This window comes from Filicampus tigris, chromosome 6, assembly GCF_054856515.1.
Source record: "Filicampus tigris isolate MCC_2025a chromosome 6, RoL_Ftig_1.0, whole genome shotgun sequence".
NCBI classification, from domain to species: domain Eukaryota; kingdom Metazoa; phylum Chordata; class Actinopteri; order Syngnathiformes; family Syngnathidae; genus Filicampus; species Filicampus tigris.
In genome coordinates this window covers 2,772,631-2,787,077 of record NC_141222.1, presented here as the reverse complement: position 1 = coordinate 2,787,077, position 14,447 = coordinate 2,772,631, and the positions used below count along the sequence as shown (strand labels likewise).

The 14,447-nt window shown below is 41.8% G+C and overlaps 1 long non-coding RNA gene across 1 annotated transcript; it reads left to right on the top strand.

Annotated features, from left to right (window-relative positions):
* The first annotated feature begins 6,910 nt into the window (after window positions 1-6,910).
* On the top strand, window positions 6,911-13,015 carry LOC147145461 (uncharacterized). The gene is made up of 5 exons (XR_015087276.1): window positions 6,911-6,993; window positions 8,902-9,011; window positions 10,697-10,826; window positions 10,941-11,001; window positions 12,850-13,015. It is a non-coding gene; the product is annotated as an uncharacterized LOC147145461 (long non-coding RNA).
* The last annotated feature ends 1,432 nt before the right edge of the window (window positions 13,016-14,447 follow it).

The following is a 14,447-nucleotide window of genomic DNA, read 5'->3' as shown; positions in this document are numbered from 1 at the left end:
GAAAACAGTGATTTGTTATTGCTTGAGGGACAGATTTGAGCGAGAGACCAGGCAGTGCTTCCAAAGCGCAGTGAGTTACTGGCTGTGTCCAAATTCACAGGCTGGGTCCTCCAAAGGCCAATTCGCAGGCTGGGTCCCTCGAAGTCTCCTCCTTATGTTGCCTCTGTGGACCGCATAACTCGTGGAGAATTTGGACAGGCTGAAGAGCTGTGTACAAATAGGTTGCGTCCTCCAATGTCCAATATGGCGGTCACGTCATGTAATTTCCGGCGCGACAAGACTGCACCCGCTGGTGTCCAAATTCACACAGCCTTCGAGATTCAGCCCTCAAATCTGGCCTCGTTTCCATGGAGTTTCCATGGATACAGGCCCTGACTGAAGGTTAGGAAAATGCAACCGTTGCAGCCTTCCTTGCTTCACTCTTCTTCTACGCCAGAGGTGGACAAGTCCGGTCCTCAAGAGCCCCTGTCCAGGCTGTTAGAGGTTCCTATTCCAACACAACTGATTCAAATAATAAGCTAATGAGCAAGGTTTGCAAAACCCTGAAACCGATCCTGATTATTTGAATCAGATGTGTAGGCATATACCTAAAACAGGCTAGATAGATGAGGACCGGACTTGTGCACTTCAGCAGCTTATGGTTATACCATGCAGGCAGACAAAGGTACGTGCTCGCCCTCCGCAGCATACACTTGTAAATGTAAGTATAAAGTATTGTTTGGATTACTTTTTGTTTGTAATGACTAGAAACTGTCATGTTTTTGCTTCGGCTGGGGAATTTGGGGGCGTGTCCTACTTTGCCGCACCTGTGGTGTGTTAGTAATCAAGGACTTTAAAAGGACTGCCACTGCGACAAGCCTTTGTCGGGTTATTCCTCCTTGCTCGCACTCATTGCCTCCAAGACAAAAGATTTCCTAGACATCCTAGCTTGTGTATTTTGGTGGGTTTGACTCGCGTGTTTTTTTCGTGTATAGCTTCTTTGGTTTATTTATGCTGACGGGTTTTTGTTTATTACTGTAAGGTAGTGATTAGTGGCTGCCACAAGGTGTCGCCCTTTGACCATTTGTTGTTCTAATAGAGATGCATGTCTGTACCTTTTGTCCCTGTTGGGACGAAGTAGTATTGCCTGTATCCGCGTGCAGTGTTCATCTTGTGGCAGTCTGTCTTTGATTTGGAAAAGGTGAGCGTCATGCATTCGTTATTGTTAGTTTAATATGCTATCCATGGTTTGTGTTCAGTTCCTTAATATTGTTTTTAATGTAGGTTGACATGCTATTTAGTTTGTGTGAATGAGATAGAAAGTATTGGTTGGGAGATTTGCTGTGTTTTGAGTTCTTGAGAAAAGTGTTTTATGTTGTATTTTTATATTTCACTGCACAATTGTGATGGCAGTCTGTCTTTGATTTGGAAAAGGGAATTAAAGCGTGATTGTCTCACCCACAATCTGAATCCTGTGCTATTTTCTCTCTGCATCACCACGTGCCCATCAAAACACAACGCAGAGCTCATCAGTGCGCAGGGTGCTGTAGCAGCACGTATGGATTACATTACTAATTGGCTTTCTTCTTGTTCCTTGTTTGATAAGTGATTTCGTATTTCCTCGCATTTTAGCGAGCGTCTTTTGTTGTTCATTTTTTCCTGGCAGTTTTTCGTCAGCGACTTCTGTTGTACTTTTTCGGTAGTTATGATAAGTGTAAATACCAGAGCTGGGCACTTGGCCCTTTTTTGCCCGTCCGGCCGCGACCCTCTACGCTTGACCTGGGCACCCTTCCGGCTGCGACCCTCCGGCCATATTCATAAACATTGTCGGCCCCCGCTCCGTTCTGACCCCCGCCCCTCAAAAAAAAACAAAAAACGTGCATGATGCCCCCCGCGGGCGAGATGCTCACAGAAGAGGTTTATTTAAAGACAATTGGCTAACTTACTATTCAAATCCGCTGTGGACTTGCTTCAAACGTGCAACTTACTCACGTACTTAACCATGTAGTGTATGGACCTACTTTTCCAGGCGTAGTTATTCGCCCTGTGATTTCCTCAGTGCACCGTGACATGCGCGGACTGATATAATTTCAAGTGTTATCAGTGATTCAACTTGTCTGTGAATGCAGTTTACGCAATAAAAAGAAGCTGAGCTCTGCGACTTCTCCAAGTTATTAAGTTGTGAACAACACAACAACCCAGCTGCGTGTACTTACTTCCATTGTGAGCCCTGGGGTTGGTTTTGTCATATTATATAATTATTTGGGTCCAACAGATGACAAGTCTGCAAGTATTCAACAAGTTACTTATTTATTTTCGACACTTGCCCTCCTTCACATTTCCCGGCCTTCAAAATAAAAGCATGGCAGCAAACCACTACACAGCAGGTTTGCTTCGGCGATTTCCGGAAGTAGGGAAGTGCATGATGTGCCAGTGTCATACTTGAGTGCTGCGCGCAGCTTGATTTTCCTCCCGGACACAATTTGTTTTGAAAGAAGCCTAAAAAGAAGCCTTTCACCAAGTAGGCTGAGATGAAATTTGGCCGCCTCACAAGCACGTCACCCGCATGAGGGCCGATTAGTGGGCCGGACTAAAATCCACTTCCAGCCATGCTTAGTCCAGCCATTTTTTAAAATTTGTCACCCCCCACCCCTCCGCCCTGTGGAATCACAAGGGGACGTGTAGTGGAAGGATGCTACATTCCATTTCAGACGCTGGTGCCACACCCCAAGATGGCCGACAATACAGGCACTACATTTCCCAGCATGCCCCATAACCCCAACTGGTGTGGCTGCTTAAGCCACTTGATTGAAGCCGGCGTGGCTGGACTTAAAAAGGGGGAAATCAAGGAGCAGAGAGAGGGTGGGAGGACAACAGGAAAGAACCAGACAGAAGCAAGAGGAAGAACAGACTCCATGTGGAGGAAAGTTGTTTTTGGAATTTTGAGAACAGTCTTTAGTTGGCGCCTTTTGTATTTTTGTCAATTTTGTTTTTCCCTACCCCAACTGACTGAAATAAGATAATAAATCTTTATTTTTGTTGAAACTCTGGGCTAAGAAGTCTCCACTTGCCCTATTGAACCTAACGTGTTGTCACAGCCCCAAAAACGGGCATCCGGCCTGGCCGGAGGGCCCGACCGGTCCGGCCTAGGGACGGACTGCCCAGCTCTGGGAAATACATTTCTGTTAAATCAACTTTTGTTCTATCTGTCTACGTTTGTGGGATCCACCCTTGTTCCAGTCATCACTGGAACATAACAAAAACATCCCTTATAGGAAATTTTGGGCAATGAAGGTTGAGTAGTTAGATCCAGGTTAAGATCAAGTTATTTGCGATATCAGCCAAAATAACCTCCAGATCGCTTTTGTAACTCATGAATGGCGGTCATTGCCAACCCAGATAGCAAAATATGGTTGAATCAATGTTGGAATACAGTTCAGCTAAAGTGTTGAAACTACATTGAAAGCTAAAGTAGAAATTTCACAGAAAGTGCAAGGTTGATAAAATGTTGTGTCAACATTTGCTTTTTAACCATATATCACACAACATCAGTGTTGATTCACCCATCATCTAAACCAGCACCTACATGCACTTTTTGTTGATTTTTTTGTTGTTGAATCAATGTTAAGGAAACAACATTAATTCAGCCATCATCTAAATTGGAATTAAATGTTACAATAGTTTAAAAAAAGACTAACAAAAATCTTGAGTTAGTCCACTACAAAATGTTAGCTTCTTCATTATTTACCCAAATGTATGAAAAACCTATGACAGAAAACATGTTTAATATTCCCAAAAAAATGTATTACAAGAGATCAGAATACTTTCAGTAAACCCAAGCATCTCTATTTTGCCATAGATTAAATTATAGTCAGTGTTTCAAATAAGATCATTTAGTTTTATTTATCAATCAATCAATGACATTTTATTTATACAGCACTTTTCATACATAAAAATGCAACTCAAAGTGCTGTAAAACATCCAAAGCAAAACATAAAAAAAAAATTAAAAAAAAAAAATCAGTTTACGCTCTCCCTCCCAACAAACCCAAGACAGATATCCATTCGTACGTCAGCACTCATCAGGGTTGGTATGATAAAATCAAATCAGATAACTAAGATGGCCCAAGACCATTAACACATTTATAAACTAATAAAAGTACTTTAAAATCGATCCCGAAACACACGGGGAGCCAATGCAGCAATTTCAAAACTGGCGTAATGTGCTCCTGCCCTCTGGTTCTCGTCAGCACCCGAGCGGCTGAATTCTGCAGTAGTTGCAATGGTGAAATGCTCTTTTTCGGGAGGCCAGAGAGCAGGGCATTACAGTAATCTAAACGACAGGAAATAAAAGCATGCATCAGCACTTCCGTGTTAGCCTGAGAGAGAAACGGGCGGACTCTGGCGATATTCTTAAGGTGATAAAAAACAATCTTGGTTACATTTTTAAAATGAGGAATAAAACTAAGCTCAGAGTAAAAAATGACGCCAAGGTTCTTCACACAATGTGAGGGATTAAAAACTTGTACTTTTGGTAAAAGCTTCTCTCTCTGACCTTCGGGACCGATAACTAAAACCTCAGTTTTGTCCTGATTAAGCTGTAGGAAATGATCTGCCATCCATGACTTGATATCTAAACTGCAGTTTAAAAGGGAATCAATGGGTCTGTGTCATCAGGAGACACTGCAATATACAGCTGTGTGTCATCAGCCTAGCTGTGAAAGCTGATGCCGTGTCCCATGATGACATCCCCAAGGGGAAGCATATAAAGATTAAAAAGTAGGGGGCCTAAAATCGAACCTTGGGGAACCCCACATTTAATTTCATGGGTTTTGGAGGAACAAGTATCCATACTTACAAAGAAATATCGGTCTGTGAGATAGGAATAAAACCAGTTAAAAACAGTATCGGAGATGCCCACTAGATTTTTAAGACTATTTAATAAAATTTGGTGATCTACTGTATCAAAACCAGCGCTTAGATCCAGTAGCACCAAGACTGTGAGTTTTCTCACGTCTGCAGTGCACCGAATATCATTTAAAATCCTTAAAAGAGCAGTCTCCGTACTGTGGTTCATCCTAAAACCAGATTGATATTTCTCCAAAATATTATTTGTATTTAAAAAACGATTCAACTGGATGAAAACCAGATTATTCTAAAATCTTACTGAAAAACGGTAAATTGGATACAGGTCTGTAATTATTAAAAACGCTCGGGTCAGAATTGCTCTTCTTCAGAACGGGCTTCACCACTGCTGTTTTAAAGGCAGCAGGGAAGATGCCCGTCTGAAGAGAGCAATTGACTGTATTTAAAATTTGTTCTTCAAAAAATCCATAAAATGTCTTAAAAAGAAATGTGGGAATTGGATCCAAAAGGCAGGTTGTTGGGTTTACCTGGGAGGAAACTCGACCAAGTGTCCTTGCATCAACCAGAGCAAAACTTTCCAGTGTTTCCTCATGTAAATATGATTGTCCAGGTTTATTAAAACTTGTGTTTTGATGGGCTAAAAGACTGGATCTTATGTCATCGATTTTACTTCTGAAGTGGTCTGCAAAGTCCTCACAGAGAGCGTCTGTTGGTCTCTGTGGGGACTTATTAAAATCAGAACTAGTTAAAAGTTCAAAGGTGGAGAAGAGAACTCTGGGGTTGTTTTTATTGACTGTAATGAGGTTTGAGAAATAGGAAGATCTTGCCAGTTTGACTGTTTTATTGTAGGATTTCAGTTGTTCGCATAATATTTCATAGTGTACTGTAAGTTTACTTTTTCTCCACCTCCTCTCTGCACTCCTGCATTTTCTCTTTGATGTTTTGATTGCATTGTTTCTCCACGGGCGTACAGTCTTTGTTTTTGTTGTTTTAATTAAAAGTGGAGCTACTGAATCTAACGATGATTTAGGATTTAGGTTAAAATTGTCAACAATAAGATCACAGGGTGCAGGTAAAATGTCAGCAGGAGTGCTTTTTAAGATCTCGATAAAATTTGCAGCCAGGTAGCGTTTCTTCACTGTTCTCACCGGGACTGCTAGATGGTTAAAACTGGCGATGTTAAAATAGACACAGTAGTGGTCTGACACTGCCAAGTCAACAACAGAGGACACACCAGCAGACAAGCCATAGGTTATAACCAAATCCAGGGTGTGTCCTCTGTTGTGAGTTGGCTGCAAGACGTGCTGTTTAAAATCCAAGCAGTTTAAAAGGTTTAAAAAATCTCTGGATAATGGGTCCGAGATGTTGTCCATGTGTATATTAAAATCGCCAGTTATTAAAATCTTGTTATAACTGGAATACAAAATGGATAAGAATTCTGAAAATTCTGTAATAAAAGAAGTGGAATATAAACGGTAATGCAGAGAATAGGGGGACTGCTAAAAACAAAGGCATGCTGTTCAAACGATAAATAGCTGCTAAAAATGATCTCCTTTGAAAAAAGAGTATTAATAAAAATTGATGCAGTCCCGCCTCCTCTTTTCCCATCCCTTGTAGAAAATAAAAAGTTAAAATTCGGTGGGCAAGCCTCGGTGAGAGCAACTGGAGCATCTGTACCAAGCCATGTCTCAGATAAAAGTATACCATGTAAATTATTGTCTAGAATCAGGTCATTTATGATAAAAGTTTTGTTTAAAAGGAAGCGCACGTTCAGCACGGGCAGATTAATTATTGTGCTGGACGTGCGCTCATTGTGGTATGGATGAGCAGTATTAACATATACTAGATTACCACTGTTAAAACCACGTTGTTTGTGTGTGCGAGGGATGCGTCTGCCAGTGATGGTTTCAATGGGAAAGCTGCCCGATGGTGGTAATGATAATGGGGGCCTTCAGGGGGAGCTAGTGAGGGTGGTGGTACTGTGAGCAGCTGGTATTGGCCTGTATGTGATGGTAGTGACATTGTCATTGCAGTGTTTATGAGTAGAAGAAGAAATATGATTAGTAAACAAGAGTCAGCTGGTAGTGGAATTGGTAACGACATGGTGGATGTTGCTACGAAGAGAGTTTGGATGAACACCATCCGGCTGGTAAGTCAGTTTTAGTCTGAAATGTTTGTTTGTCAACCACGTACCATAAGATTTAAATCGACTGAATGTAAAGTGATTGACTGTAAGAACAACAGTCCATATTGTTGTAAAAAATATATTTTTTGAACATAACACATAACATAACAATCCATCCAATAAAGAACAATACCACAGTAAACTAAGCTTGACTTGGGTCCGAGGCAATAGCATGCGTTGGGATGACCCCTTTATGCTCATGAGCAAAATGAAGCCAATGCTTCCCAGCTGTACAAAAATCTTTCTGGGTCAGCGCGCAGTCAAACTGTTGAGCACAACTGAAAGACAAGATTAAAATAAATAAATAACTAGCAGTCAGCAAGTTAAAACACTTGACGATGCAAACGACAAGCCTGGCTCCATCCAAGCACCTCTAAAAATACTTACATCTTATAGCTTGCAATTTTACCATCACCTGATTCTAGTTTCATCTTTTTGGTAAGATTTACAAGATTTGAAATATGGATCTCAACTCATGCCCCTCTAAACGCCTCCTACTCCATTCAGTGATTCGACTAATCTCACACGCCCACAAACATGAACGCGCTTGCCTGTCACACGTCACAGCGCAGAAAACGAGACTAGCTCATTAACTTCTGAAGTATATTTATATATTGAGGTAATAAAAAAAATGGTGAATGTGAACACTTCATTTTAATATATTGTAAATCCCACAAACACTGGCCGTCACCTCATGCTATTGCATCGGTGGCCGTGGAGATTTTTAAGATAAATGGACTGCCGGGAGGCACAAAAGGAGGAATGATTTTACGCCACAAAAGAAACTCCGTCAGAGCATTGTGCTTAAAAACAACTGTGTTGTCTTATTAAGTAGTTTACTTGTGAGATAACTCACCAAACGTACAGTCTTGACTCTTTGTCTCTTTGAACGCCTTCTTGCCGCTGCAACGATGCTGTCTCTTTCGGATCAAACTTTTGATAGTTTCCGTCTAGAGAGAAAAACAAAGGCTGCAACATTTCTAAAAATGGCAACTAGTGCGATTTAAATTTGTCTAGAAAGACATTTCATTGTCAAAGCAAATTAGAGAAATACATGACATACCATTTGGGGTATGTTGTGGGGCAACATGTGGGTTGTAATACTGCATCGCACCGTATTCCGATATCCCTCTGGAAACAAAATCCTCAAAAGTTAGGGACTAGCAACAAATTCTAATATTGTTGTCGTGTATCTCGGGATCCTGAACACAAAATCTGGATTGTAAGCCGTACTATGCCAAAAAATACTACTCCTGTGTCCCTGTCACCAAATTTATGTAGTGAAAGAGTACAGCAAGACTATGGTATAATACCAGGGAATGCGATTGCTCGTTGTTGGGTCTCTCGCTGCGGATTATGTCACTGTGGAGTCTGCGGTTGGTGGTAATGGGCACCAGTGCTACTGCCACATCCTGATATCCCAGCTGAAAAACACAGTAGGAAATGCACAAGGCAGTTAAGGTATTAGCATGACGCTAACCTCGAAAGTGAGTAAATGTATGATTTCCATTCAGTTGGTTTAACATATTGCTCTGACCCAGGGATAAAATAGTATGCAATGTGGCATCCAAATTTTCACTTTCAAATGGCAAAGATAATGTGACAAAACATCCATCCATCCATCCATTATCGATACCGCTTATCCTACCAGCGTTCACACTGGCCTGTATTTGCTGGTGCTTCATATGTTCCACCAGTGTAAGGTGGTGAAATTCTGCAGCTGAGAGAACACACATCACATAATTGTGATGCTACACATAACTTCAGAACTGAATGATATGCCAGCAATTTAAAAAAAAAAGCGCAAACTTACCACAGCAAGTTATTGCCTTGCTCAAAAAGGTGGCCTGAAGAGTTTTGAATTTTCTTTAGGTAACAAGGATTACTGAGTAGGGTGCAAAGAAGGAGGACAGTGGGCCTGACGATAACTAACAAGGAGGTGACTTTGGGCGGGATGATGACCAACGAGAAATTAACATGAGGTACATGACCGAATCTCCACATAAACAAGTCTATTACTGCATGTATGCAAAGACATTTAATATAAAATGTATATTTTGTTTATTGTCACCATCTTCTAAAAGATGACCCAAATCATGAAAGGACACTTAACAAGAATTATGTCATGTCATGTCATGTCATCTTCCAAACCGCTTATCCTATATAGGGTCGCGGGGAGTTGCTGGAGCCTATCCCAGCCGTCAATGGGCGAAGGCAGACTACACCCCGAACTGGTCACCAGCCAGTCGCAGGGCACACATAGACACTGTCACTGAGCGGGAATCGATCCCACGCTGCCCGCACACAACTCAGGCGTTGTGTACCACTACACTATCAGCGGACATACAAGAATATATTAAGTTTATTAAATATCATTTCAAACCCCCAAAATGTATCATTACCTGTTTCTTTTGGAGGGAGGAAATAATTACCTTCAAAGTTGTACTTAAGATTCCCGCTTTAAAAATGTGTCATGTAAACCAGGCAGGTCTCCAATTGAGAGCTACTATACTGTATATTAGTTGCTTTCTTTATTATGCAGAAGTTTCTGCTTGTCTGCTTTTTAAATGTGATTGTGCTGTCTCTGGTTGTGAATATTTGCACCCTGTCTCATTTTCACTCATTTCTTTTTTGAAGTATTTTTGTTTGTTTCACTTCATATTTCCATCCTCCCTTCAAGCTCTCCCTTTCCTTCTCCATTCTTTTGTCCTTGACTTTCCATGCTTGACATACAACACATAGGTTGGATGAGTTGACGATGCGCTTCACTTGTATCTGTCAGAACTGCATATTCAGCATAATATTTACCATATTTACTCATTTCAAAAATTTCTCACCTCTGATTTGTTTCCTCTTTGCATAACAGTGTTTGTCTGCAGTAGCTGATACAATGGTGTTCACACAGACAACAGTCCTGCAATTATGCACTGGATGCATACAAATAAATCAATAACAGCAATTTATTCTTGTTATCTATAAATCAATAACAGCAATTGATTCTTGTTATCTAAGCCTTGCAAAAACAGTACAATTAATACATAATATAATAATATATATATGAATACTGTATATAGTAATAACCTACAGATAAAATTTGTGGGTTTCTCAGATTTCACCCGAACGGGAATAGAAATATAGTAGGTGTGACAGGCAGACGCATGATGCTTCTGATTTTCTGTCCCCCCCAAGAAACAAATTACATGAAAAAATGGTCTTCTGATTTGGTTGCACCGAGAATTGTCAGTCGCGGGCATTAGCTTGTATAGAGAAGCAAACACTAAAGGCCTTCTCATTACTTTTTTGTCATTCACGATGCTGTCAGACTACAAGATATTATCGTTCTGTGTCTTGGACTGGGTGAGACATCACACTTCAAGTCTGTCACCGATCAGACCCCGCCCAATCGTCGCATACTTCCGCCAAGATTCTGTCCATCGCTGCAGGTCCATCGCGGAGGTGGGACAAGCAGCTGTCAGTCATGTCAACGGAGGCAGGATAAGCAGTTGTGTAGTCATGTTGACGGAGGCATTTTGTGCCACTGCATGTGCGTGGTTCATAAGTTCAAAACATGACTAAAGAGTTTTTGTACACTTCTGCATTTAGTTGAACTATTTGTTTTGGCCTCTTTACTGCAGCTTCTATTCTTTTCTCTGCCCCCTTTTCCCAGGCTTGGGAATTAGGTGATGACACTCGAATTGGTTGCTTTTTCGATCCCATAGCAACTGACCGCTACAAGATCGGAGGTTGACCACATCCAAGGAGGCGCTGCTATGGAGATTTCTACATTGATCAACTGGGTAGGTACCCACGTCACCGAAGTCATCTTCCTGCAGCACTTCATTTGATTAACTTTCATATTATTTTAACTAACACTGTATAGTATATCAAAGGTGTTAAATGTCGCCCACTAGGCATCCATTACAGCCTGATCCTCCTGGAAGGGGGATTCCCCATCTGTGGTCCCTTCTCAAGGTCTCTCATCTTTTCCCAGATGGTGTTTTTTTTAGTTTTTCCTTGCCCTCCAGGGGGTTAAGATCAAGGTCGTTTAGATGTTGTCAGCTATGGACACGTGGAGCCCTTTGAGACTTTCGTGTGATTAAGGGCTATACAAATAAATTTGACTTGACTTGACTTCAGAAAAGGCAACCCAAAAAAAAGGGACTATGGACCCGTTCCTGGATGGTGGGGAGAGGGCAGCACGGACTGTCTATTCTCCAAAAAGAATTTGAGGTAACAAATTTGTTTAATGACACCACGCTTACAAATCAGCTACTAGTTTTGCAGTTAGCAGAAAACGGAGCTTGAGTTGAAATGCTACGTATCCTTTCCAAAATTTCCCCATTTGTTCGAGTCACTTTTTAAATACTGTGCACCAGAATATAGTTTGTTGGTGCACACCACATCCAGTCGCTCGTCATAAGTAGGACGGCACTGTCTTCCTATTGGTCAATGCCGAAGAACCAATCGAAGGACGACGTAGGACATGTCACACTATGCGGCAAGCTGAACAAAAATTCTGACATGCCAGAATTTCGTTGTGGTCGTCGTGAAGCGTCCCAGACGCCAAACGACCAATCGTTGATTATGTCGCACTACGATGCGTCAGGACAACTCAAAATCGGATATAAGCACTTATGTTTGTTTGCGACACGTCTGTCGGCCCAAAATCAGGCTATATTCATGTAGTCTGACATCATCTTAAGTCTTGTAGTCGTGTAGTCCAGGGGTAGCCAAGTCCGGTCCTCAAGAGCCACAATCCAGCCTGTTTTAGGTTTATCCCTATGGCAACACACCTGTCTCAAATGATCAGCTCATCAGCAAGATTTGCAAAAGCCTGATAATGAGCCTGATGATTTGAATCAGGTGTGTTGCCAGAGGGGTAAACCTAAAACAGGCTGGATTGTGGCTCTTGAGGACCGGACTTGGCCACCCCTGATGTAGTCTGAGAAGGCCTCCTTCTCAGACTACACAACTTTTTCGTCGCTCAACGGTTGCGCTGTCAGACTACAAGATATCGTTCTATGTCTTGGACCGGGCGAGACATCACACTACATGTCCGTCACCGATCAGACCCCGCCCACTCGTCGCGCGCTTCTGTCGATCGGTGCAGGTCCACCGCGGCGGCAGGACAAGCAGCTGTCAGTCATGTCAACAGAGTTATGTGCATGTGCGTTGTTCAAAAAAGGCAGGCAAGGCTGGAACGGGAACAGATTCAGGTGGTGGACGCAAGCCCTGCGCCGCTGTAACGGGAATAGGCTCAGAAGGGTAGAGTGGCTGGAGGACACTCTGATGGTCCAGGTGAGACCAGTTTGCAGCCAAGAGGTTGATTTCAAGTGTCGGAAGAGCTCCCCTCAAGGCTGCAAGGGTCACAATGTTAAGGACCAGCTTCTCACCACGAATACAAAAGCCAGGCACACTAGGACTAGGACTAGGACAGGACAGGATTGGACTGGACTGGACTGGACTGGATTTGACTTTGACAAATGACAAACCGCAACGAACCAACAAGGACCAAAAGAAAGCAGGGAACTAAATACAGACAAGTTGACGATTCAACGAGGAACACCTGGACAAGACACAGAGGGTAGGAGGGAGCTGGTTGGCTAACACAAGGGACTGGGATGACAAGTACAGGTGGACTCAACAACTTAATGAGAGACAGACAAAGGAACACAAGGAAAAACATGAAACTAATGTCAAAACCCAAACTCAAAAGACAATTTCCCCTTTTGTTCAAGTCGTGTTTTAATTGTTTGAATTATCATTTTTTTAATGTCTGGATTTTCTGGTGTTACAAATACATTTGTTATTATTCTATAGGACAGCGGCACAAAGAGTTTCCGAGATTTTCTCAGGGTGGATCGAGAAGAGTTCAACTGTCTACTCAAAATGGTTGAGCCAATCATTGTCAAGATATAAAAAATGAGGAAGGCAATCACTGCAAAAGAGCGTCTGTTAGTCACGCTACGATCCCTTGCAACCAGTAAAGACAATTCATGTCAAATATGATATGTTGTATGATGACGCTTGAACAACAAGTCGCTCTCAAGACAAAATAAACATATCTGTCAGAAAAACACTAATGTAAATGATTGTGTGTGTGTGTGGGTGTGTGCATGCGCGGACGCTTGTGGGTGCTTGCGTGCGTGCGTGTGTGTAAGTGCGTGTGTATGTGTGTGGCTGCGTGCGGGGGTGTGCGCGTGTAGGTGTATGTGTGTTTGAAAGGGCTGAGGGGCTGATTGTGAGAGTTGAATCCAATGCTTGTTTTTTGAATTGAAGAGGGAAGTCAACCCAGTTTTTTTCAAGAATATGTTCTATGCAGACCCCCTAGTTGAAACAAGGCATTCTGATTGATATTGTGTTTGTAGAATATGAGTCAAGCAGCAAAATCTAGCCATCTCCCCGGTCGGCCATTTAATCACTTCTGTCAACTGAAACTGAAAATGACATCACAGATGCCCTCGAATAACAACCAATCATGGCTCAGTTTAAGAAAACAGGTGAGCTGTGATTGGTTGTTACCTGAGCAACTGTGATCTTATTTTCAGTCGACAGATGTGACAAAATGGCTGCCCCCAGTGATGGCTAAAATCAGGTGGATTAACTCTTATTCCACAAACGCAATAATTATCTGAATACCTTGTTTCAACTAGTGGACCTGCATAAAACATATTCTTGAAAAAAATATGTTTGGGTTGACTTCCCTTTAATAAAATATTTGCATAAGAAAATCAATCCTCTTATTGATGTTCAGGGTATTAAAATTCAAGAAAATAATGGGACAGAAAAATCAATGGATTTTTTTACAATAAATAAAATATGCGATTAACCACGAGTTAACTATGAAAAAATGCGATTAACTATGATTAAATATTTTAATCGCTTGACAGCACTAACTAAAAGGTAAAAACAATATTGGGTCACAGAACGAATTTAACACAAAGACACCATCTTGAGGGAAATTCTTCAAACATTTTGGGACCTATTCGGCATCGTGCAAATTGGATGTAGTTTGCATGACCTCAAATACCTTGGAACTGCATGAGAGATGTCGATATTAAGAAGCAAGACAAATGTCAACACTTTGCGGAAGGGAGCGGGGAAGTCTTAACCGAAGTACTGCATGCACATACTCAACTAGAAAACGAGGTGATATCTAAAAATTCCGGCGGGGGAAAAAATAACAACAAACAGACCTCGCGTGATGTGAGCATACAAAAAGGGGGTTGAGTAATGGCGGAATTGGGTGTATTCGCATGCCTAAATATGCAGACTGACCCAGTCGCTGAAGTGCCTCGGCTATTTCTCGGAAGCATTTATCCTTTTTCCCTCGGTCGTGGTAGTCCCTGCAGGAAATGTGAAAGAGGCAGTAGTACTGCTGCCACAACTCGACAAATTTTTCCTCCAAATCGTTACTC